Consider the following 9,428-nt stretch of genomic DNA (forward strand, 5'->3'; position numbering starts at 1 on the left):
CTCCCCTGTGCCCTTCCTTCCTTCCCCATCCCTCCAGAGATAAGGTTCCCTTTCCCGTGGCTGGGCTGAAAATGCTCTTCTGGTCTGTGGTGTCAGGTCAGGAGGGACAGACGGAAGGATGGACAGGTGGGAGGGTAGGACATGAGGAGTGACTACAAATCACTATTATATTTAGCAGAGAGGAAAATCCTGGAGAATATGACGATGAGCAATAAATACCTTCAGTTTCAGAGTTTAAACAAAGGTGGGGAATTATTTATAGAAGGACAGTGAGTGTTGGCCAAAGGTCAGGGAAAGGAAAACAGTTGAGACTCTTTTTTGGCGTGGGGAAAGTAACTGGTATGCAGCAGAATTGCCAAGACCAGAGGGGCTGAGACATATGTTTGTAGCCATGCAGGATGAGAAAACCATGGGCTGGGGTTACGTGGTGACAGTCCTGAGGGTGGGAGAGAGAAGCTGGACATGCAACCAAGTGATTTTGTCTTCTATTTCTGATCCCCAGACTCCTTCTGCAGAGCACAGATGCAGCTCTCCAAAGGCACTCCCACATGGCTCTGTGTAGTTATTTGTGGGAATAAACACTCCAGTTTTGGGATTGTTCTAGATTCACTTTCCTAAAGTCCAAAATATACTGTGTTACTTGAAAGAGTAATGCACTGGCATTTATGGTGGGCAGCGGGCACACTGGAGGTAAACTCATTCCACATATAAACATTGGCTCCCCAAGAGGTGGTTAGTGAAAGTATATGTTTGAGTGACTTTGTTTAAGTAAAAGACGGCTTGACTTTGCATTAATCTTTAAGATTTATGGTGATGAAAAAAAAATAAAATTAAGAAACTCCAGAAGTATATCCCAAAAGCATTTAGAGGGACACAAAGAAATAGATAACTGGGAGTGTTGCACTTAAAGGTGCATTCCCAGGTTGTGCATGCTGAAGATCTGACCCAGTGTAACGTCACCATAGGCAGAGGGGTCCAGCCCCTGTGGGGAGGGCTGTGCAGAATGTGAGGGAGAGAGGTCTCACTGGTCTCTGGAGCATCCATGTGCCAGGTCCTGGGAGCAGCAGGGATATACAGTGCCCAGCAGCCTTCCCTGGAGGGCTGGAGATGATGGAGATGTCACCTGCTGGCAGCTGCAGCTGATGCCCCGAACCATCCTGATCAGGGTGGTGCCACCTTGGTCAGCTTAGCACCAAAAGAAAAGACATTTTAATTCAGAGCTTGCTGTGCCCCACAGTCTAAGGCGAGTTTTGGCCATAAGGTGAACAGATGAAGTCACTGCTGGCTTAAAGGGGCATGGCAGGAGCACATCATGAGGGGATACCATCCCAGCAGTGGGTCTGACCCCCACATTCAGCCAGTGTGCTGCTCTGAGCTGAGAGCAATGCTCTGGCCATAATAACCTTGCTTTGGTCCCTTTTAGCCAAGGAAGAGAAGCTTACCAGGTGACTGTATCACAGGTTCTTCAAGCCAATTGTCTTTCTCTGGTTTCATTCTAGCTTAAGCTGAGAGCAAATGATTGTCTCATTGGTCTAATCAGAGTTAGAAAGTCCTTTCAAGCAGCAGTTCCCTTGGGAACAGCATATATGTTGCAATCAAACTGTTTTTCACCACTAGATGTTTTTACAAAGGTAATAGGGCAAACAGCACTTTTTTTTCTTTTTTTTTTTTTCTGCAAATGCATTTTGCATTTATGACAATAAAAATATAATTTCAAAATGCAAAATCAAAATCTCACTTGGAAACTGTCAAATACAGCTGTTTAGGTTTCTGAAAAACAATCCTCCCTTACAAATTCTGGTTCAAAAGATATGTGAATCAGGCTTATATATTTTCATATGTAGTCATAGGATAGTGAAATATATTCATATTAGTATATTGGAAGATATACTTGTATTTTGCATACAGCTATTCCATTAACATAGTGAATATTTTCATTTATCACCAAAGTCCCAGTTTGTAGGGACTGTAGTAATCCATGTATTTATCTAAGATGTGTGGGTACACGTGTAGTTCTGTCTCCTGTGCTGCTGGCTTACCCCTTGCACTCATCCTTTTAAACCTCCCAGGCACTTTCTACTCCTTCTTTTATTAATTTCTACCATTGAATCACCATGCCAGTTTCATCCAGCTCTGGTTTACCCTGGCTCAGAGGTTCATTTCACTGGCCCACGCACCTCTGCCCTGAGCAAGCCCATTCCATCAGTGGGCTCAGGCTGGGCCAGGAGGGGCTTTCAGCCCAACACACTCAGAGAATGTGCCCAGCTCTGATTAACCCATGGCTACCTCACATCTCCTGCATTCCCACCACACAGGGAGAGCATGAGCTCCTCACGCTGAAGATTAGGGGTTTGAAAGGAGAAATGTTTATTGTTTTCAGATCCTTCAGTTCTCCATCCTGATTAACGTCTCACATGGAAGGAGTTTATGTAAAGCTGATGTTCACAGGCTCTGCATTATGCAATATCATTCCCTGCTAAGCAGTTCTTGTCAACACCTATAGTCTCTTTCTTTGTTGGACTCTTGGTGAAAATTGTTGAAACTTGTGTTTTAATGTTCCTTCTCCTATTATTTATAATATAGTAACTTACAAGTGACAACTAACCAAAACAGTTCTTGGTAGATATTTAATTTTCTGTATATTTTGAGCATGAAGTTTTCTCTTTTTAAAGAAGAGGATGCTTAGCTTAACAATCTCAAAATGTAATTAAAACATAAAAAAAAGAAAATTTTATAGCTGCCCTCCAGATGTTCTAAAGATTTCCTGTAGGGTAAAAAAGATGTGATCTGTATCTGAAGTCCTCACAGCTTTCAGCAATATTCACCATCTCAAGCTGACAGAATTTACTGTCTGCTGAAGATAGACATTTTTGAGAAGAATAAGGAGATGATCCCTTTAACCTCATCTGTTACAGCCCACAGAGGTTATGAGCCAGTGTCCCAGCCATGCAAGATGTTCTCAGTTGCATGAGCTTTGTCTGCTATCAGTCACCCTCATCTTCTCACCCCTCAGGCTCCTCAGTAGCACTGTGTCATGGGCTGATTTATGACTGTCCCTTCAGCAAAGTCACCCCACATCTCCCCATGCTGTTGGGTAGCCTGTGGTGCATGAGGAAATCCCAGGCTGAACTCCCTGGAGGAGGCTGCTGTCGCCGTCATATTTTCTGGAAAAATTCCTTCACCAGGATTTTCCTCCTGGGAAGCTGAGAGGCCTCAGAGAGAAAGGAAAAGAACATTATCTCATTTGCTTCTCCTATGTTTTTGTTGCTTTGGAATGTGATTGGAGATTGTTTATCCAAGATGTGAATTGTTTTGGACTTAATGACCAGTCATGGTCAGGCTGTGTTGGGACTCTGGAAGGAGTCAAAAACAATTCACATGTTTTTATTATCTTTTAGCCTTCTGTCTGTATCCTTTCTTTATTCTTTGGTATAGTTCTAGTATAGCATTCTTTAATATAATATAGTAACATAAAATAATAAATTAGCCTTCTAAGAATATGGAGTCAGATTCATCATTTCCTTCCTTCAATGGGAGTCTCAGAAAATACAGCAGGCTGCCACCCACCATCAACTCCTGTCTCAGTTTAAGGTCAGTCTGTCCTTCCTTCACAGCCCTTTCAGCAGCAAGGTAGCTCTGGCTGCCTGCCCTCAGTTTTCTCAGCAGAGCACCACCATTTCAGGGTTGCCTTTTATTTCCCCTCAACAGGGTAAACCCAAGCTTTTTAGGCAGAATCAGTTGCTTTTGCAAGGTCTGACGTTTCCACACCAGCCTGCTCCCTGCAGGATCATGGAATCAATGCTTGGGGTTGGACCTTACAGATCACCTGTTTTCAAACTCCCTGCCATGGGCAGGGACATCTTCCACTAGACCAGGATTCTCAGAGCCCCATCCAACCTGGCCTCAAACACTTCCAGGGATGGGGCATGCAGATTCTCCTTGCACCCCATGCCAGTGCCCTACTGCTCCCAAAGAGCAGCCAAGGGCTTTTGCAGCCTGTGAATCATTACAAGAAAACCTGCCAGGGACAGTCTCAATCCCAGCTTGTGCCCACCCCATTGTCTCTACCAGAGCTGCTCAGGAACCAGGATTTTGCCATTCTGCAGTTTGCAGTGCAGGGGGAGGGAGCAGTCCTGAGCCCCCCCATCAGGGAGAGTTGCATCCTGCAGTGTCCCACAAAATCCAGCACCCTTCCAAAATAAATTGCAGAGCTACCAAGACATCATGTTTTGGTGTGTTGAATTTCCTTTTTTTTTTTTCACTCACACACCAAAGGATTTTTGTGTATGAAAACAGCAAAATATATCAAAATCACCTGAGATGAAATTGAGCAGAGAATGAAGATTACAATATTTTCTCATCTCACCAATATTGGTAACAACCCTATCCCCACAAAATATTTAGCTGAAACTACATTTTGCCAGAGAAACTATTTGATCTAAAGAGTATTTTGCACATTTTTCCCCAGCTATTAGTTTAGATCTGTGTTTTTGATCTCAGTCCTGACGAGCATGTATGTGTTTGGGATTATAATAATTTAGGGATGAGCTGCTCAGCTCACATATAGGCATGTATGTGTTTGGGAGGATAATAATTTAGGGATGAGCTGCTCAGCTCACATACGAGCACGTATGTGTTTGGGAGGATAATAATTTAGGGATGAGTTCCTCAGCTGCATGACACAGCCAGCAAATGAGGAGCTGGCTTTGCCCCTGGTGGTGGGCACACGGTGCCGCTGTCAGGATGCTCTCAGCGCCCGCCCCGGGCCCATTTGGGAGCATTGGCCCAAATCCCCGCCCTGCAGCAGCTCCGCAGCTTCCCCGCTCATCGGGATCATCCAAAATCACACTGGGGCAGGACAGAGGGGCTGTGTCTGCGCAGCTTTGGCTCGTTCTGGAGTTACCCTCTCTGCTTGGGCATCCTCCCCTGCAAATTTGAGAATAACAGCACACCTCAGAGGGGCGGCGGGGTGAGGATTAACTGCGATGCTGATTTGGAGAGCCATATACATGCCAAATATTATAATCACCCTAAATGCGAGGCTGGGATAATCCACGTATTTTGGAATCCTATTTTGCTTCATCTGTTTTAATTAATAAATTTAATTTCGCATTATTAGGGAAAACAAGGATAAAAAATAGAGCCTGCCTATGCTTTATTACAAATTATCGTTATCAGCTGCCCCGCAGGACTCCAGTCAGCACTAAATATGAACAATGGTTAAATTACAGGGGTCAGGGAATGAGCACAATCAAAATGCAAACACTTTTCTTCTACGTGAGATGGGCAGGGGAAAAAAAAGGGAGAATCCTTGGAACCTCCTTGGAGCCACTAGGACTGCGGAGAAGCATACCAAGTAAACTGTAAAACTGATTACTGGGCTCAAAAAGGCTAACATGCAATTTGTGTTCTTTTTATGTAGATTAAATGCATTCACTGCAGTTCATAGAGCTTAGATACTCAGCAGGGATTCAGAGGGCTGGGTATCAGGCAACCACAGCCAGCCACTAAACCACAGGGCAAATTCTGCTATTGTACATTAGAATAGTCACTTAATCTATCTTAATGGGTGAAAACCCCATGGGACAAATGTATATTAAAATCAGAAAGTTAGTTGTAATGTTTGAGGAAAGTAGCTTTTTTTTTTTTTTTTTTGAGATAACACTGTAAAACATCATTAATGAGTCTGAAATCTTCTTGAACATCTTTATGTTTAGCTTTTTAAAATACAGCTGCCCATCAGCCCAGCTCTGTGGACTGGGAGGAAACCCAAAGGCATGAGGCATTCACCAAAGGGCTGTGCCTGGAATAACCCAGGGAGGAATCAAACAGGGTTTCCTTTGGGTAGCTGCTGTCTGATGGGTTTCTCTTGAGAATGTAAAACATGCCAAACATGAAAGTCTGGGGACACAGCTACCAGAACATTGGTGCTGTAAAGAATAGTAGAGACACCTTTCAGAAAAAAACTCCAATAAAGATAATTTTTTTTTTTTTTGGCAGGGGCTACTGAAAGGCCATTCTGCATCTGCAGCAGAGCAGAGAAAGCCAAGCCTTCTGTCTGCCTTCTTTCAAGAACTCTGGGTTACAAAAAACTGAGAACAAATAACACAACCTTATCCTCTGCTTGAAAAGGTTCCTATTTATTTTTCTTGTGTCTGGACTCTCCTTGGCTCCTTCTATCTTAGATTCGCCCTACAGAAGGTTTTCTCCCCCCCTGCTATTTATATCCCATTTAGACGTAATTGGGACTGCCTGCCATCATGGCTCAGAAATAATTACTTTGCCATAATTAGTCTTAAATGAGGGTTTTTACACCTGTGCTGAGGATGGCTGATGAGAACCCTGGCACTCCTACATGTGGACCCTGAAATGGTGCTATGGGCAAAGATGTCAGCCCCCATGTAAAACCCCAGGGGGGAGATGCTTTAGCAGCATCCATCAACATTATTTTGGAAAATACTTGGTGAAAAACCCTTCTAAAGCCTACAATGTCCATTTCACCTAAGCTGGACATAGGATGAGGTCTTCACCAGCTGTCTCAGCTGCCCGGTTACCAGCTGCACATGGATGCTGCAGCAGGAGAGCCATTTTTGGGCAGAAACTGCCTTATGGTAAACCTGTGCTCCAGAAGTGCAATGTGAGTTGAGTGGTGTGTGAACAAGAAGTGATGCTGTGAGATCTGAGAGACACACTGGGAGCTAGTGTCATATCCTGACTCATTCTGTTAATCAGACATTTGCAGTAGCCTCCTAAAAATGCATTCCTGTTGGCTGGAACGAGGACCCCAGTGCAGCACTTAATCCTGCAGGAAAACTGGATGACCCTGAAAGCCAGAGCAAAGAAAGCAAATGACATTCAGTAGTGCTGAAGGTCACCTCTTGCTCTCAGGGCTGGACAAGCACTCCTGATGTAAGCTGAAGGCTCCTGTGTCAGAAATTACAGGTATGGCCGACAAGCCTGGGAGGGTCCATCAGGCACAGAATGGCCGAGAGTCACTGCTCGGAAATGTTAATGCTCTTCCAAGAGCAGGGAGCAAAGGTGTTTCCAGCAGAGCTGGGGAGACAGCAGTGCTGCTCTCTCGTGTGTAGGTAAGGCACAGGCCAGGTGAAGATGCATAGTTCTGGTTACACCTTCTTGTGGGGAATATGTTTCTATCTCTGGGCTAACTTCTGCATGATTTCTCCTATGAAATCTGCATGTCTTAGAAAGGAACACACAGAACAAAAATCTATTCTATTCACTCAGCTGCCCTGCACTGTACAGACAGACACACACACACTCTTCAAGGCACCTCTAGGTGTGACAGAGGGACTAGGGACTGAGGCACCACTTACACTGCCTGGGTAAGGGACATCTTCACATTTCACCTGTGCAGATCAGGCACCTGGCCCCGAAAAGCTGGTGCACAGATCAGTCTGCTGGGGCACACAGGCTGCCAGCCAGGCTGGATCAAGAACAAGGGCAGATGCCAGCTCAGGAAAAGCCAGGCATAGTCCTACTGCAAGGAGGAGTGTGGATTCTGGTAGCAAAGGCACATGCTGCCTGCAGCCCTGGCACCTAACCAGGTGGGAGGAGATGGGATCTGGCCCCCTGTGCTGGAGGCCTGGGGGACAGAGTCCCCTTCATGCTCTGCAGCCAAGCAAACACTGCACTCCTGCCACTTCATGTGATTTGCATGGCAGATCAGAAGGACCAATTTCTCTCTGGATGATTTATCACTCACACCTCAGCAGGTTTTTTCATAAGGTAAAGAATTTTTCAGTGCCTCAGCAACCTCCCTTGTAAGTCCTACCAAAAGCAGGATGCCTAGGGTGCCTCCTGGGTCCTGCTGGTTGGCCTTACCTTCACTCACTGTGCCTCTGCACATTTGGTTGTCCTCCAGGACATAGAAATGGGTGACATTGACAGTCACTGAAATTATTCTCCTGACCTCTAAGAGAGGGTTAATTTGACATGCTCTTTTCTCCTGGCTTAATTCTGTGTTTTCTTAAGTGAAATACAAATGCAGAGTTGCCATAGTCCTTGTTTTCTGTCACAGTCTGTTGCCTACCTGCCATGTGAAAAGCAGGTTTCTGTTTTGATAATTACAGGTTGCCTGTAGACTGCATGGCAGGGGCTACATGTTCCTTTCATTCAGACTACCCTGTTTTCAATATAACCTCCCAATCTTTTTCACCTGTTGGCCTTAACCTTCCACAAGCAATGAGAAGATCACTAAGAGTTGTGAAGTCTGATTTCCTCCTTGCTTCCATAAGGTCATCAAATTGCATTCATCACATATTGACTGCATCTGTTTTGCCATTTAATTTTGTTCAATAGCTATATCACACATGGAGGTAAAGTATGAACATCTGCTCCAGTACAAGAGCTTCAGGACCAGTCAAAGTCATTGTTATAATTTCACCTTAGAAACTTGTAAAGTCTGCATCCACCATTCTACTGGGAAATAGGCATTACTGTAGTCTATGTTTAACAACCCACTGCTTAACCCATTGCTGCACACCACTGTGTCATGAAAAGTATACTGGGATTTTGAGACTACAATAACTTTTCTACCCATGATGTTGAAGAAGGGAAAGATCTGGAACTTGTAAAAGATTAGGTGGTTTTCAAAAACTTGACCATTTTTCAGGAAGCATTGAGTTTTAAATCCATTTTTGGAAAAAATATTAAAACTGGCCTTTCTATTACACCATTCAAGCATTAAATATGTTTTAAGTGAGGGATTTTCTTTTGCCTATTAAATTTATCTTCCAGACATCACTCCTTTTGGTACTGTAACTAGAAGATGAAATGATAAAAGACACTAAATTACACAGTCTGAGATATTCTGGCTAATGTCTCTATTTTAAAAGCCAATATACACAGTGGTATTTACAACTCTTGCCTGGAGAATGGCTTATCATAATTTTCTTTTATTAAAGATGTTTGAAGTACATCTCACCCTTCTCCAAGGACAAAGACGTCCCCAGCAGTAAGGAAATCACATGGCTCCATTTCATTTTGATCCATAACAGGGAAGAAAACTTCAAATGCCCACTGTGGAGCTAGCCAATTGTCATGACTTCAGGTCACAGTCACCATCAAGCTGTCACAGAATTATAGAACTGTGGAATCATTTAGCTTGGAGAATACCTTTAAGATGATCAAGTCCAACCTCTAACCCAGCACTGTCAAGTCCAGCACTGCAGCATGTCTCTAAGCACAACATCTACACTTCCTTTAAATATCTCCAGGGAGATGGTGACTCAACCTTTTGCATGGGCAGCCTGTGCCAATGCTTGGCAACCCTTTAACTAAAGACATTTTTCCTGCTTTCCAATATAAACTTCTCCTGGTGCACCTTGAGGCCATTTCCTCTCATTTGTTACCTGAGAGAAGAGGTTGCTCCCCACAGCTGGTTACAACCTACTTTCAGGCATCTGCAG

Source organism: Zonotrichia albicollis, chromosome 2 (genome assembly GCF_047830755.1).
Source record: "Zonotrichia albicollis isolate bZonAlb1 chromosome 2, bZonAlb1.hap1, whole genome shotgun sequence".
Classification (NCBI taxonomy): Eukaryota; Metazoa; Chordata; class Aves; order Passeriformes; family Passerellidae; genus Zonotrichia; species Zonotrichia albicollis.